Source organism: Chelonia mydas, chromosome 3 (assembly GCF_015237465.2).
Source record: "Chelonia mydas isolate rCheMyd1 chromosome 3, rCheMyd1.pri.v2, whole genome shotgun sequence".
NCBI classification, from domain to species: domain Eukaryota; kingdom Metazoa; phylum Chordata; order Testudines; family Cheloniidae; genus Chelonia; species Chelonia mydas.
In genome coordinates this window covers 135643559-135660529 of record NC_057851.1, presented here as the reverse complement: position 1 = coordinate 135660529, position 16971 = coordinate 135643559, and the positions used below count along the sequence as shown (strand labels likewise).

At 38.9% G+C, this 16971-nt stretch overlaps 1 protein-coding gene across 13 annotated transcripts in view; it reads right to left on the bottom strand.

The window, feature by feature from the left end:
- SDCCAG8 (SHH signaling and ciliogenesis regulator SDCCAG8) overlaps nucleotides 1–16971 on the bottom strand; it is a 160426-nt gene that overhangs the window by 23385 nt on the left and 120070 nt on the right. The window contains exon 17 of one of the 13 annotated variants that reach the window (XR_006289727.1): nucleotides 13693–13787. The exons of 11 other annotated variants lie outside the window; for them this stretch is intronic. The gene's annotated coding sequence lies outside the window, so the exon portion shown is untranslated. Of the gene's footprint in view, nucleotides 1–13692; nucleotides 13788–16971 lie in introns of those variants that run through there. One more of the 13 variants, XM_043543351.1, reaches the window with a different exon arrangement.

Here is a 16971-nt window from a genome sequence, read left to right as displayed (position 1 = left end):
TCGCATGCACTGTTGTACCCAGCGGTGCAAGACATGTACGTGCCAGATGTGCTAAAGATTCATATGTCCCTTCATGCTTCAACCACTATTCCAGGAGACGTGTCCATGCTGATGATGGGTTCTGCACAATAACAATCCAAAACAGTACAGGCAACGCATGTTCATTTTCATTATCTGAGTCAGATGTCACCAGCAGAAGGTTGATTTTCTTTTCTGGTGGTTCAGGTTCTGTAATTTCCGCATTGGAGTGTTGCTCTTTTAAGACTTCTGAAAGCACGCTCCATGCCTTGTCCCTCTCAGATTTTGGAAGACACTTCAGATTCTTAAACCTTGGTTTGAGTTCTGTAGCTATCTTTAGAAATCTCATATTGATACCTTCTTTGCGTTTTGTGAAATCTGCAGTGAAAGTGTTCTTAAAATGAACATGTGCTGGGTCATCATCCGACACTGATGTAACACGAAATATATGGCAGAATGTGGGTAAAACAGAGCAGGAGACATAAATTCTCCCCCAAGGAGTTCGGTCACAAATTTAATTAACGCATTATTTGTTTAACGAGCGTCATCAGCATGGAAACATGTCCTCTGGAATGGTGGCCAAAGCACAGAAGGGGCATACGAATGTTTAGCATATCTGGCACGTAAGTACCTTGCAATGCCGGCTACAAAAATGCCAAGCGAATGTCTGTTCTCACTTTCTGGTGACATTGTAAATTAAAGGAGGGCAGCATTATCTCCTGTAAATGTAAACAAACTTGTTTGTCTGAGCGATTGGTTAAACAAGTAGTAGGACTGAGTGGACTTGCAGGCTCTAAAGTTTTACGTTGTTTTGTTTTTGAGTGCAGTTTTGTAACCAAAAGAAAAACAACCTACATTTGTAAGTTGCATTTTCATGACAAAGAGATTGCACTACAGTACTTGTATGAGGTGAACTGAAAGATACTATTTCTTTTGTTTATCATTTTTACAGTGCAAATTTTTGTAATAAAAATACACACTTTGATTGCAATTACAACAGTATACAATATAGATGAAAATTTAGAAAAACGTCCAAACTATGTAATATGTTTTAATTGGTATCTATTGTTTAACAGTGCAATTAAAACTGTGATTAATTTTTTTGAGTTAATCGCGTGAGTTTACTGCGATTAATCGACAACCCTACTAAAAAACATTTTTTAATTGAAGTTTTTAGCAAATCAAAAAGAAAAATATTCACTTTGGGTCAAACAAAATGTTTCATTTAGACAAAATTACTTTTAAGTGTTTTATTTAAAAAATAAAGGAAAATTTAAACAGTTATTTCAAACAGAGAAAATGACTCATTTTGAAAATATAAAAATTAAACATTTCAAATGTTTCAGTTTTATTTTACTTAAACAATTAGGCAGAATTGACACAACCACCTCCCAGCCCACCACTTACAGCCCATATGCACCCACAGCGTCATCTTGACCAAACAGTTTACCCTGGAATTCTTGTGTGTTTTAATGATTAATACAGGATTAATGTAGCTTTCACAAACTACCATGTAGGCAGCACTGTACATGGTTTTATATTGGGGAGTGTAAGTAAATGAGACACTCTATTGTCAGATTGCCTCCAAGGGAGGATTGCCTCTAAATCTTAGGAAAATGTATCTGAATGAATGATCTATGATGTTAGAGAGTGTTTGAAAATAGTATTTTTAGTGTGAAATCTCAGAACTGAAATCTTCATGTATGTGCCTTTGTGCATTACATTTAAGGTCAGAGTAGAATGGCTTAACTGAGAATTTCCTTGCTTTCTACTGTTTAGGAATGCTAGACTGCATAGCCCAGCAACTTAAAGTCTCTGAATGGGAGTTAACCAGGTTTTTTATAAGCATGGTTGTATCATTATGGATATTTTTCCACACAGAGTTAAGTTTTGACATGCATTACCCCCTATCTACCACTCACAGAGACCTGACACTCACCTAACAACTCCCTTCCTCTCCCACTCAAACACCTTCGTCAACAGAGCTGCCCCTCATATCCCAACACAGATCTCTTTTCCCATCCATATCCAGCGCAGATTGCCTCCATGTTCCCCTCAGTTGGATTTTGCCCTGCTCCCGCCCCCCAAGTACTCCAGTACATTTTCATATCCCAAGCTCCCTTCCCTAGAAAGCAGGGATGGGGATGGGTGTGAACATGTTGAGCAGGGCTGGGGACGAGGGACTAGGGATGGAGAGATTTTCGGGGGGGGGAGGGGGGAGGGAGACAATGTGGGAAATCAGAGTGCAGGTCTGGTTGGTGAGCAAGGATGTGCAGCAAGGGAATCTGGGATGTGCAGGACAGGTATGAGGGAGAAGTGTGGACTGAATGGGGTGGAGGGAGAAAAGTTGAGGAGAGAGAAGCTGTGCTTTGATGAACGCTTATTTCTTTGGTTCACCCACTAACTGAAAGAAGCCCTGTGGAGTCCCCAGGAAAAATGACCATGAAAAGAGAATGTTTGGGGATGTCAGGGGCATAGGAGACTAGAGGTGTGTGGAGGGGACATGAGAATAAAGAAGGGTTTGAACTGGAGAGGGCCTGGAGTGGGAGTAGTGGAAGGCAGAGAGAGAGAGGAGCTGCATGAACCACAGGTTAGCAAATGGAAGAATCTAATGGTATCTGTGCAGTCTACTCAGCAAACCTTTGTGTAGCTCAAACGGACTATTGTGGAAGGAGGGGATAATTCTCTGTTCAGTTTTAAGTGGTCTATGTCTGAGATGTTATCAGCACGTGTGTGAGAAGTTTGTGGGGACTGTGGATGCTTAGCAGTGAAGGAAAACAGGGCAATATCTCAGAGTGGAAGCGTTTCTAAAACAATTCTCTGCAAAAGTCAGTATATATATAAATAGCTTAACTCAATTATCCACTGAATTTACTGTATCTAACCTAAAGGCAGAATTCAATCATTAAAGTGTGAAACAGGAATTTTAGTCCTGCTTTAAGTGCAAATCTCAACACAACCTTAACTGATACTTTTGTAATAGGGGAAAACCCAGCGCACCTGGTGGAATTTAGAGGTGAAATCTACCCACCCAACCACAGCCAATGAGTGGCAGCAGATGTGAAGCCAACCTTTGCTCTTCCCCCTAGTGAGTATATTCCTACCTATGGGTTGGGATAGCAGCTATAGCTGCTCTATGCTAGTAGTATAAGGTGTTAAAACACTGGACCTCTATAAAAGTGAACCCTATGGCTCCTTCCCTCGCTCACCCTTGTTATGGCCTCACACATTAGGGGCTGCCACAGAGACCGTGCTTGTAGCATATACAGTGTACAGGCATCCCTGCATGGCTGCTTTGCCCACACATAGCCTCTCCAGGGGGCACATGAAGTGCTGAGAGCCTTGCACCACTAATACACACACCCCTCTTCTACACCCCATCTTTGCTGAAAAGTTAGGTAAGACCATTGGGCTTTTATTTCTAAGAGCTATAGAAGAAGTTTTCACTAATCACATTGTTGACATAGATTCAAGCAAACTATAAAGAGAACAGTACCTTTTATTTCAAAATTATAACAAAAGAGCTAATTTAGTTTTGTCAAGAAAATTCTCTTTTTACTTCACTCCCACAAATTAACTTCATTATTTTATTTTTCTTAACAAAGCTGGAATCGCACTAAAGGGACACGCACACAAGAAACAATCACTGCAATGGGTAACAAAAGAACCTTGGCGTTATTTAAGAGGCCAAATCTTGTTCCCCTTCACCCAAACAAGTAATCTCACTGACCTTAATATTAACAATGGGGAGAGTAAAGTTAGCAGGGTTTGGCCTAATTATTTAAAAAGGCAGCCAATGTCACTTGAGCGGATCTTTGTTCTTCTAAGAAAAGTTAAAAACCATATACATATGCAAAAAAATAGAGAAACAGGCAGAGACAGATGCTAATCAGACACTTAGCCTTCCAGGTTCAGTATCTTGTCACGCTCTTGCATCATCATCAATGTACCTTTTTCATAATTCATCATTGGGAAGTCTGAGCAGATTCATACAATTTTCTTTTTACAGCACCAGAATTCAGACTACTTTATTGCCAAATGTGAGTTTTTCTGAATGGGCAGTTCTCAGTGGCTCATATGATTAATACTGGAGAACAAAAATGCTTTTAGGGAATTTGAAGGGTCAGATAATTGGCACTGGGGTCAGAGTTCCTTTCACCTGAAGGTCACTAGTTTAATTCCAATCCCAGTCAGCAGTGACTGTAATATCCACATGAAATGTATCGATAGTTTTCATATCACACATGGCACTACTATTGGAAGTCTCAGTTAAGGCAAATACTGAATGAGCCTGGAAAATGAACTCATCTCTCACCCCTAAGGTGGCTGCTGCTGCAGCTCAGTATTGAAGCACAAAGGCAGGTTGTGGTGTATGTGGAAAGGCTAGGGAGAAACACACACTGCTAGTCCCTATGCTGTAACTGTTTGAAGATAAACAGAAGGCTTCTGTTTCCTGAGCTCTCAAATCAGCAGCTTTTTTGAGCCCTACGCAACCCCACTCCCCCCAAAAAAACCAAAAAAACCAAAAAAAAAAAAAACCAAACCCCCAAAACCCACACCTTTTGAATTCATTTATAAAACACTGATGAAACTTTATCATTTAAACGATAATTTTTAGGATACATGTGACCAACAGTTTCTAAATCACGTGCCTCAACTTCAGATAATAAATTCGAATGAAACCTTCCCAGTGGGGAACCATAGACTACTGAGAAATCTGTAGTTAATGTTCTGTTTCTAGTTTATAAAACAAGAATGCTATCTGCTCAATGAGGACTTTATTTACTGGTGGATATTTATGTGCTCATCATGTTCTATTCTTATATAAGAAATTATGATGTGTGACTATAGTATAGAGATTCTCTCCAAATGAAATAATCCTGATTGTTACTGTTTTAGGTGCACCCCTTCTCCTCCCAACTCAGATTTGTAGCTTTCTTTGAAAATAACAGCATCAGAGAGATACTTGAACTGTAAATGCAATTCTTAGAGACATGGTCTCTTCCATATATAGAAATGTTTAGAAGTCCACAGAATATGATATGATGAAAACTATACGTGATATACAAGTTCTCTGTAGTTGTTTTAATCATTACAGCTCTACATACAACAGCTCTTTTAACCACACAGAACATGAGCTGGGATGTACTCTACGGAAGATTCCTTTAAGGTATGCATAAGTGCAAATGTCACCATGAGCTTGATCCTGCACCTTTAAAGACAGCAGGAGTTCTGCCATTACCCTTAATGGAAGCAGGCTCCTTGACTGCAAAAAGAGCAACCTGTCAAACAGAACGTGAATGCCAAATTGGTACGTTACAGCCATAAAGCACATTAGCCCCTAATCTTGTTTTTTAATAAAAGCAAACTTGGAGAAAGCAGTTCCCTCCCAACATCTGGAGAGCAGCCACAAAGACAATGGTTCAGTTCTCAAAGCATTCAAGAAGGATGCAGCAAATCTGCAGAAGGGCACAAACTCCTCATTTCAAGCAGAGGTGAGCTGTATGATTTCATTATTAAAAATAAAATAAAATAAAAACCCCAGCTGCCCACTTATTAGTTAAAAAGTTCAAAGTCTCCAAGTTTCCAGTACATGAAAAGGAGAATACATAATGGGGGGGAGGGGGGAACCCCCCCACACCACAACAAGCAAGGATGAAGCAGTACCCGCCTGGGGGCCAATTGCCTCTCCAGCAGCGGTAAGGCTGTTACTAGGCTTGCAGTACCATTTGTTCCATTACACAATCTCCTGAAGCCTTTTACAGAGAGCTAAAACAACTGCCTGTACCAACACGACACATGGCTTTCCATCCCGACTCTTTGCTAATCCAGACGCTCCAACCATCTTTCTTTAAGATGCCATATGGTTGGCAGAAGCCTGTAGATCTAGCAGCACATCTGCTTGTACGTTACTTCTCTCCTCCAACTCCCCTCCTCCCCACATAAAAAAGAGAGAGCAAATAATTATTTAACACTATACCCAGCTAAAGTGCATTTACAGAGAAGAGGAATTATTTAGCCCTAGATACTTTTAAAAAAAAATCGTTGCAGTAATTCATTTGCCAATCAGTGATTTCAAATAGAGCAGAAAAACAAAAGGAATGAAAGGCACACTGACAAAAATGATTGTTGCTTTTGAATGACTTAAATTATTGCCACTTCAGATACTAATTTCGAAGATCTATTTCATGGGTTATTGATTCACTGAAGAGAGGACAGTTTTCTCTCTGACTGCCTTTGTCAGAGGTAAATCAGACAAACATACTGGGAAACTAGAATATACCAAAGCATGCTTTGTTAGCAAGCACAGTGAGCCTCTATGCTAATGAATCTGCATGAGTACACTGACACTCTGCTTTTTTGGTACGATGAACAAAGATTATTGACACTGTTGAAATCCTGGTTGTACTGGCATGTAGGCATCCAGGCTGCCTCTTTGGAATCCAGCCGCCAGTAAGAGAGGCTGCAAAAATAAGTGCTGGTTATGACGGGTTATAATTCTGACCATTTGTAACTGTTAGACAATGAACAGTAACAAAACCAATTTAATCTGGAATTTTTAAAACTATAAATAAATGCCCGTACAGTGCACACAATGTATACCTACTGATAAATAATGATGCTCAGTTGATAAAGAACAGGGAGAGAGGAAACATACAGCTACAGAAAGGGAGGACTGTGCCATGAGAGTGTGAATGCTTAGATACCCAGCACTTTTATTCCAGAATCACTATATATTTCCATATTCAACTTTTTATTCATTGGTAAAATAACACACAGAAATATAAGTGGTATGTACCATGCAGATATATAAGAATAGCATTTGGGGAAGATATGGTGAATGTGTGTGTCGGTACAGAAAAAAGCAGAGAATAATAATGGAAAACACCAGACACAAGTGCACGTTTTGTCTGTAAGAGTAACAGTACATTATCTTTAAAGAACTCCTTCTCCCCTCCCCGAAGAATTCACTGCTTTCATGAGTAGGGACAAATCCATTCTCTCAAAAACCAAGCATCACATTAAATATAGTATAGGAGTATGCGTATATGTACACTAACCATGTATTATTTAAATATAATCACACACAAATCATTGTGTTTGAACTTATCAAAAGGGAGGCTCCTCACAAACAACATGGCGATGTTTAGTTAGTGTCCTCCCCTCCTAAGGGACTAGTTCTGATAAAAAGTGGTAGACCAACAGTGCCTGCTGTAATTTTCATTATAACTCACCCCGTTTGAAACACTCACTTTTAGGCATGATCTCTACATCATGGTGAATATTTGTGTCTTATGTTTTATCAAAATTTCTTTGTCTATTTTTGAGTTAAGAGGTTGAAAAAAATCCTCTCAAAACCCCACATTCCCTCTTTGAAATGTTAGCAATTTTTAAAAAAGAAGACAGAGCTACAGCTGAAGTTCAAAACCTAAATCTTGGTTTGTACAAGGTCAGTGAGATTCAGCAACTTTGGGTTGAATTTGATAGGGTTTGATTTACCAGTTGTGGTTATACAGAAATTACATGGAGAACAAGTGCAGTAGAAAATTTTGTTGTCTACAAGTTTGTACTTAAAGGTATGTACATGTGTTCAGCTAGTCAAGTGCATATCTCTCAAAACTTGCTGGTTTTTAATGCTGGTAACTTAAAATCATTTCCCCCCCAAATTTGGCTTGTCTCACGCATCTACTGCCCCTTAATCAAGCTACATTTCAGCTGCTTTTGCTGAAGAACACACCCAACTACCTAATTCATTTTTTGTTTATATATGGCTGGTGGTGGAGAGAGCTTTTACCTTTGTTCTTCCCAATGGCACAACATACCCTGAATAGATCGCTTACAGCAGATGTTTACAGACTTTTTAAATACCTATTAAACAATATTTTGGTTCATTGGGTTATTTCAGAGAAATGGGTGATAATCAGGTGTTTGGTTATACTTAAAGAGGGCTCTGTCTCATACTTTATTCTCTTTAATCATTTTATATTCAAATTTTAAGATGTCTCTTATGAAATGTACGAAAACTGAAGTAGTTTGAATAAGTATTTAATGCCTACAGTGACTGTGGGTTCCTAGGGATGAAGAAGCTAATGGATTCCCTGATCCTTCCTATTGCTGCATAGTGTCCCTCAGTTTAAGCTCCATTTAATGCTCTAAGAACAGCTGAACAAGCATATTCCTGTCAGAGCCCCATATAAACACCTTGTACAGTAACATCAGAAACTATTTTTTGGTCAATTGAAGTCTTCAAGTCTCAATTTGGTTCTGTGGGATCTACATGAGATTTATTTCATTCAGAATTTAGGACTAAATTATATCCAGGACTGCATAGCCATGCAGGAACATAAGGCAGAGTAAGCACAGGCTACCAGGATCCTAAATTTTGGCAGGCTGGAGTAAGTGGACTCTGTGTACCTACTATATTCCCTCATCCCTGAGCAGGTGGGTAGAGAGAAGAAGAGAGTGGGTGGTGTCTTGGCTCAGCCCCACCAGGAGCCAGCAAGTGCATCTGAGATGGTATGGAGATCATTTGCAGCTGTTCATAGGCCAGCAACAAATTATACGTTGTTCCCCTGCCTTGATGCCATCCTTGCCAAACAAGGGAAAAGAGGGAGGGAATTGTGCTTTCAAGAGGTACAATTCCTTTCCAGTGCTCCCCCTGGGGCAGCACAGCTACATCACCTCAAACAGAAGGGCTTTTCCTTTAGGGCCAAGACTGCAGCTGACTTCAAAAGGTTGCAGACTGGGCCCCTTAAGAATAGGGCTGGACAAACGTATAGTAATCTGGAAGATAAAATGTCTAACAGTTACAGAACAAAAGTTTAGAACAGTGTGGTGGCAACGTAAAAGCCAATGTGTTGTTCCATCAAATAATCAAGATTATGGAGAACAGTTTTAAGGTTGTAATATTTGTTTTCTTGGCTTATCCTGACAATTCTGAAACTGATAAATGACCATCTTTGTTTAAATTTATGCTACAGCTTAAGTTAAACTCTCTTTGTCAGATCCCTAATTATTTTTAGGATGCTGCTTAAAAACTGCCTTATTAATAAAGTATCTACAAATTATTACTTTTCTGCCCTTATATGGAGAAAGATAGGCAGGCAATATAGAAGTGGAAAATACTTTGATCTGTGTGCGTGTGTTGGCGGAGTGGGGGGAGGGGAAGGAAGCATGAATGTATCCAACATCACTAAAGAAACAAAATCATGATTTTAAATTTATATACATATACACACACACGTATGTATAAACACACACACACACACGGTTTTCCCCTCTTGGAATTACAGATTCAATATCATTTTGAGTTTCAGGCTGCAATTGATAAGAATATTTAATATGACTGTCAAAACACAGCTTGTAGAACAAAGTAATAGAAAGGGGCATTTGATAGATTATTTGAAGAACTCTGATGAATTACTGAATATTCTTCAGTTTCAGAGTCTCAATAATCTTAACTTTTAATTTTAATCTTTGCTGTTTTTGACTTCTCTTAATGTTAGACATATGACTTTAAAACTTTGAGAGCCATTTGCTGAATTTCCTACCTGTTTAATAAATCTTTAATTAAATAATCTATAGCAGCTGGGCTTTTTCTGAAGATTTAGCCTAACAAGTTCGTTTCTTACTGCTTTTTGTATTCTCAAAAGCTCACAATTTAATTAATACATTTTCTTTATTAATGAGGTCACAGAAAATATGAATAAAATGCTCAAAAAAATCTAAATATATTTAAAGAAAATCAGTTTTGTAGTTTTAAAATTTTGAATTTTTAAAACTGCTGTGGCCCTGGAACTATCTTCACTCACTTTTATAAAGATATACTAAATACAAAAAGCTATATTAATGCTATTTTAAGATTGTACAATTAAGCACCCATGCTGGAAAATGTGTGTTCAACCTCAATTTTCACAAGCTTTCCACTGCCCCTTTCCATATATGCATTAAGAAATCCTTAAACAAACATGTGTGTTCGAGAACATCCTGTGATCATACAATTAAATACCTAAATGGGCAAGGTTAAGATTGCGCATTCAACTTAAAAGTCTGCATTTCCTGACTTTTGAGTGGTTAATTGTTCATCATTAATACTGCATGGGGCAACTTTTTTGCACTTGCACAATTTCACCATGACTAAGGTGCAGTCTGATCTATCAAATGTAAAACAATACTAGTCCCGGATGAAAATCTATAACAACATTTGAAGTTCTAAGAGCAAAAATAATATAGTACATAGAAGTATATTGAGTGTCAAATCCTTATTTTTATATACATTTCTCAGATGACTAGAGGCACTCAGGCTTCAATTTTATGGTTAGAAATGCACCCAAAACATGCATAACACATCAGAGCAGCATATTCCTTGCTGTATTATTACTTACACAATAGTGACATACACATTTATGTATGTTTGTAAAGTATAACTGTATGCTGCATATAGATAGATAGATACAAACGATTTTACATCTTTGTAAGCAGAATTTCATATGCTGAAATGCTGTTCTCTGACATCTCTACTCAACAGAACATCACTGTAATTAAAATTAATTGGCCAAAGTAGTCTTCCAAAATTAAACTCTGATCTGAAAGGGATGTTTGAACATTTGGAGATCTCTGTTTAGATGCTGACATGAATATACGTGACCGGATGCACAGAAAGTCTGGATTTATGGTTCACATATGTGCCTAACAAAAGCAATCTCTTCAATAAAAGCACTGTTTCTCATGCTAAGTCTACCTTAGTTTCTAATGTCATCTCAAAGGAATGTTAGAATCTGGGACAGTTTTCTACCCAGATTCTAGAGTCTGTTCTTTAATTCACTCATGTCAGAATTACTGTCTCCCTTCTTAAGGCCCTCTGACTCATTTTTGGGAAAAGAAAAAAAAAAGCTGCATACTTCATAGGTGATTTTCCTGTTCATTCTGTTTAAAACACCCTTACATTTTGTGGTACCTCATCAGGGAAGAGGCTCTTTTCTTCTGCAACACACTATATTAAAACTCCAGGATCTCACTGTAGTATCACCAGTTCAACTACCACAGTAAATCTGATTTCAGGCATCCTTGAGCATGATATTCCTTTATCTGAATTGTTTCTTATTTATCATACAGCTTGATATGAACATTTAGATCCCTGGTACAATTCTACAGTAGTCATTGAAGGCTTGATCCTGGATAGCACAGAATCTTGCTCATAAGTGAAAAAGCATTGAGTAGGACAGGACTTGGAAGGGAATTCAACCTTGGTTGTTAAATTACCCTTGCCATCTAGGACAATTTAGACTCAAGAGGGAAGTGTGAATATGTACATATTATTCACTGTGAATTTTACCATGCTGAGGACTGGACCTGTGCATTCTGCATCCATGCTTTGCCTCCTTCTATTAAACCGCAGCTCTGTGAAGAAAGGACTGAGCACGCTATAGGCAGGAGACTCACTGTCACTCTGCACAGGGGAATATGTCTAATGCTTTACACTGACTTGCATCTGTGAGTAGCCATCCCTCCCATTGGTACTAGAGCACAACTATCTTGGACACGGTTTGCTGAATCAAAGGCTAAAGAGTCAACATGTACGCCAGATATCACACAACAATATCAAAGATACCACAAAAAGAAAAGGAGGACTTGTGGCACGTTAGAGACTAACAAATTTACTTGAGCATAAGCTTTTGTGAGCTACAGCTCACTCCACTGGATACATGCAGTGGAAAACACAGTGGGGAGATTTTATATACACAGAGAACACGAAACAATGGGTGTTACCATACACACTGTAATGAGAGTGATCAGGTAAGGAGAGATATTACCAGCAAGAGAGGAGAAAAAAACCTTTTGTAGTGATAATCAAGGTGGGCCATTCCCAGCAGTTGACAAGAATGTGTAAGGAACAGTGTGTGTGGGGGAAACATGGGGAAATAGTTTTACTTTGTGTAATGACCCATCCACTCACAGTCTTTATTCAAGCCTAATGTAATGGTGTTCAGTTTGCAAATTAATTCCAATTCAGCAGTCTCTCGTTGGAGTCTGTTTTTGAAGTTTTTTTGTTGAAGAATTGCGACTTTTAGGTCTGTAATCAAGTGACCAGAGAGATTGACATGTTCTCCCACTGGTTTTTGAATGTTATAATTCTTGACATCTGATTTGTGTCCATTTATTCTTTTACGTAGAGACCGTCCAGTTTGGCCAATGTACATGGCAGAGGGGCATTGCTGGCACATGATGGCATATATCACATTGGTAGATGCGCAGGTGAACGAGCCTCTGATAGTGTGGCTGATGTGATTAGGCCCTATGATGGTGTCCCCTGAATAGATATGTGGGCACAGTTGGCAACGGGCTTTGTTGCAAGGATAGGTTCCTGGGTTAGTGTTTTTGTTGTGTGGTGTGTGGTTGCCGGTGAGTATTTGCTTCAGGTTGGAGGGTGTTTGTAAGCAAGGACTGGCCTGTTTACCAAGATCTGTGAGAGTGATGGGTCATCCTTCAGGATAGGTTGTAGATCCCTGATGATGCGCTGGAGAGGTTTTAGTTGGGGGCTGAAGGTGATGGCTAGTGGTGTTCTGTTATTTTCTTTGTTGGGCCTGTCCTGTAGTAGGTAACTTCTAGGTACTCTTCTGGCTCTGTCAATCTGTTTCTTCACTTCAGCAGGTGGGTAGTGTAGTTGTAAGAACACTTGATAGATATCACAGTTGTCTTAAATAGGGAAATAGCAAAATGGGTCTCATACAATGGGATAGTCAGTGTGGGAAATTATTATTTTCTTTTTAAAACCAATACAATTCCTAGATATAAAATTCTCCACTTAAAATCTAACTACAGGAATAACACTACACTGAACCCTTTTCTTTCTGCACACAGGACTGGGAGCTCTGAACAGCACTGATTGCAGAGCCCACCCCACAGAGCCTTGGGATCAGTTAAATACAAAAACTGGAGAGAAGTGCCAAGGCTCCAGTGATCCTAATACATCAAAAGCCTGGAGGCTTCTGAAAATAGCCAGGTGCATACAGCGTTCGTATGCTCACTCTCAGAGTGGCAAGACCCCATGTTCTATGGGATTCATACTGGTAAAGGGATCCAAATGTAGCAGGACCTCTGAGTTGTGGAGTAACAAGCTTCAACAGCACCAAATGCGAGGACAAAATAGATGCTGCAACAGGGGACAATGACATGTGGATACTCAAGGTGCTGCCTAACCCCCATCTTGACTTTGCAGGAAGTGCCCACTCACAGAAGACACCAAAGGCAAAAACTTCCCCATCTCTGAGCAATGCAACTAAGGCATAAGGGAAGCGAAGGAGCTCCAAGGCTCTCAGCCCCCTGCTGAGCCATAGAGGATTTAGGGGAAGGTCTCCACCCAGCACAAAGGTCCCCAATGCAAATTAAATGAAAATTCCTTCTTCATTCACGATTAAAATGATAAATGGGGGTAATTCTGTGAAATCACATTGGACAACAATAAACCCTGTGTTTAATCCCATGCTCTTTCACAGCATAAGGTAGGAATCAGGGCAAGTTGATTTTCTGCAACTGAAAAAGACAAATATAAACTAGCATAAGGCCTGAACTACCCAGAATTTTACAAAACTTGGGTGTATTTGGATCCAGGGCTTTTTTTATTCAGACCTGTCTCTCATATAAACTATTAAATGTACAAGCAAGGGAACTTACACAACTCAGGGGAACTCCTCTTCAAAGGTTGGGGACAAAATGTGTTTTTACAAAGAGCAAACTGCTTCCCAACTTGAGAAGACTCTGAGCTTGGGCTGCAGGAGAGAGAATATATTGCAAATGAGCAAACCAAAAATTACAGTTTACAAGTGTATGCAGTTTTGTTGGAGTTGTGTTGATCCCAGGATATTAGAGAGATAATGTGGGTGAGGTAATATCTTTTATAGGACCAACTTCTTTTGGTGAAAGAGCTTGTCTCCCTCCTTCAGCTGTGTGTAAGCTCGAAAGCTTGTCTCTCTCACCAGCAGAAGTTGGTCCAATAAGAGATATTACCTCACCCACCTTGTCTCTCTAGTTTACAAATGTAACATTTCACCCACAAAATGTCCTAGTGGGAGGAGTGTAATTCACAGTTTGCAAAAGGCAGCTTTTGACATTTTTCAACACTGGGCATATGCATTATACGAAAACAATACAAGACTGGGTATGCATGCATCCCACATACTCAAATACTAGCGATGACAGGCTACTGCCCTTAGATGAGTGGATATGTAACATACCAACTGTAATACCGAATGGAATTACCTGCACCAATGGAACTATCAACTAGTCAGACTGCGCCTTTCAGAAGGTTGATTTTTAGAAATAAATTGTTCTCATCTTCCGAGCGACAATAGCAGTGTTAGTTTACATCTTACAACTCACCAAGCTAACACACACGCAACATTTATTCACTAAGTGTAAAATTCACCCCTGCACACATGGCCAATACAATACCTATGCATTACTTTATCCCTCAAAGAGCACTTAAATGGGACGTAAGTGGTGAACTGGGCTTGTGCTGGGCCTCTGCTTGGGAGTACAGCTTATGTTGTTATACAGAGATGGAAAAATGTTGCTCTGCCTTACATAAAAACTCAGGAGTGAGCCCTCATGCATGTGGAGCAGGTTTTGATCCTCAGATTGTGAACTTCTTGGGACAAATATCCTATTACATGTCTGTAAAGCATCATTGAGATATTTAATATTAACCCATTGATTATGTAAACAACTGATTGCAACACCACCTGCCCAGTTTGATACGAAAAGTTGCTATAGTATTAAAAAAATTCTCCATGAAAGATCATAAAGGGGAAAAACACGGAAGTTAGCATTTGAAAATGTGGAGACAAATGAATTTTGCCAAAACCCAGAACAATTTTTAGCAAGAGGAAAGAGACTATATTTTAATAAAATTTTCATTTGGAATTTGACATCAGATGAGCAATATTTTTCACTTATAACGAGAAGACACATATGGCAAGTATATACTCTTCCTGCTTTTTCGCTGTATTAGATCCTTGTTAGAGCTAATTACTGGAGCACAGTGTTCTAGGCACTCATCATGATCCCTCGGCACTTAACAGCCTATTAACTACTTATCTAAAAATGCTGCCATTTTGGTAAGAATATGGACAGATAAAGTAGAATGAAATGTGACAAAAGCTGTAAAGTTTTTAAATGGCTCGTTTGGGCTCACCACACATGGGACTGAGCATCCAAATAAGTGACTTTAAGAACTTTGAACAGGCAAACATTTTGTTCATCACATAGTTTACAGAAATGCTTTTACAGTAAACTTTTAGAGAAAGCTTTAAAATGTTGTTATTGGTATAACTGTTCACAAAGTATCCCTTCACTTGTAAAGATGCATTGTCTAAATTACCTGAGACATGGTAATTAGGAGAATCCAAGTTTAAAGAAGAAAAGGACAGAAAAAATTAGTACCATTAAAACTTAGTTTTTATTCTTTCACTTTATGTATTTATCTTTATAATATACCTCTCCTTGCCACTCTTTCTCCTCCTACTAGCTGTTCCTCTTTGCTTTCTTCCTTTTGTCCCTCTGCTCACTTCTTCTGCACCCCACCTTTTCCTCTCTGGAGAGAAAACATGCTCAGAGGATTTTGTATGAACAAGGGGAAAATCCCACTGTAAAAAGAATGGGGGGAATTCCTGAACAATAATATCGTATGTGCCAAGTAAAAGCTGCCACCTGAGAAAAATGGAGTAGTTAGAATTGTTAGGATTTTTTAAATCTTTACAGCATAACATGAGAGTCTCCTTATTCACTAAGGACCATCATTGCACTGAGCCAAAACTGGAAAAAATATATGAAAATGTCTGTGAAGGAATCTCCTAAAATCCATGTAAACATGTTCTATGATCAAACAGTATCTGCAGATATACATATTCTTGCCCAGGCACTCTGAACTGCACAAATGAGGTGTGAAGGAATACCACAAAACATTAAGACTGACAATTTTCATAATGGTGGTACTTAGGAAAAGAACTTAGTTACCCTAAAGGCATTTTGGCGCGACATTTTGTTTTCTTCCAATTCTCACTTGTGTATGAGACTTCAGTATATCTAAACTCTATGAGTGTGTGAATTCAAGTTCCCTAGTGGAATTTTTTCAGATAGTTGCATCTTGCAACTAGGTTTTGAAACAGATCAGTAGGTTTATTTGTCTAGTTGTTCCTAAGGGTACCAGTCCTCCAGTAGGAAGCAAGAGATACCAGTTGAATAATTCTAATGGAGTCTATTAGAATTTCTACTAGAGAAGACTGCATACATTTCTCCTTTTGGAGAGGAAAAAGTGTTCATAGCACGTTGAAATATTGAGCAAAGTCGGTACACGCAAACACTTTTCAAACGTTGAACATTCTTCTTTTAATGTAAATATTTTACATTGTTGTATATATAACCAGCTAATCAAGCCAGTATAAAACTATTTTTAAAAGTCTTGTAGGCCTTACAAGTCTGACCTTGTCATTTTTTAAAAATGCTTCATCAAGGTGTTTGCAATTGGCTTCTACATTGCAGCATTTGGATGGCCTCATAGTTGTCCAGGTGATTCCAATCCACAAACCCCTGAGTTGAGGGTGATAAAAATATCAACTAAACTTGTGCATGTAGCTTTGAGCTCTGGGTACTGTTCCACAACCTCTTCCCAGTTTCTTAACCTGCATCCACTTTCAAACTGCAGCATCCTTCTCCAGTTGGCTGGCTGAATAAAGAATAAACAACCCAAGTTGGACAAAAGCTCCCATTGTAGGCTTTCCAGTCAACACCAACCAGGCCTTCAAAGCTGAGGCCTTCAGAAGCTTTTGCAAGCTGAAGTGTGCAATATACTGCTCACTAGCAACTGGTCTGCGGAGAGGCAAGGGGGCCTCTGATTCTGCCAAACTTACTCCGATAGCCTTTAACTTAAACCTTTCTTCAAGCTGAAGGATCATT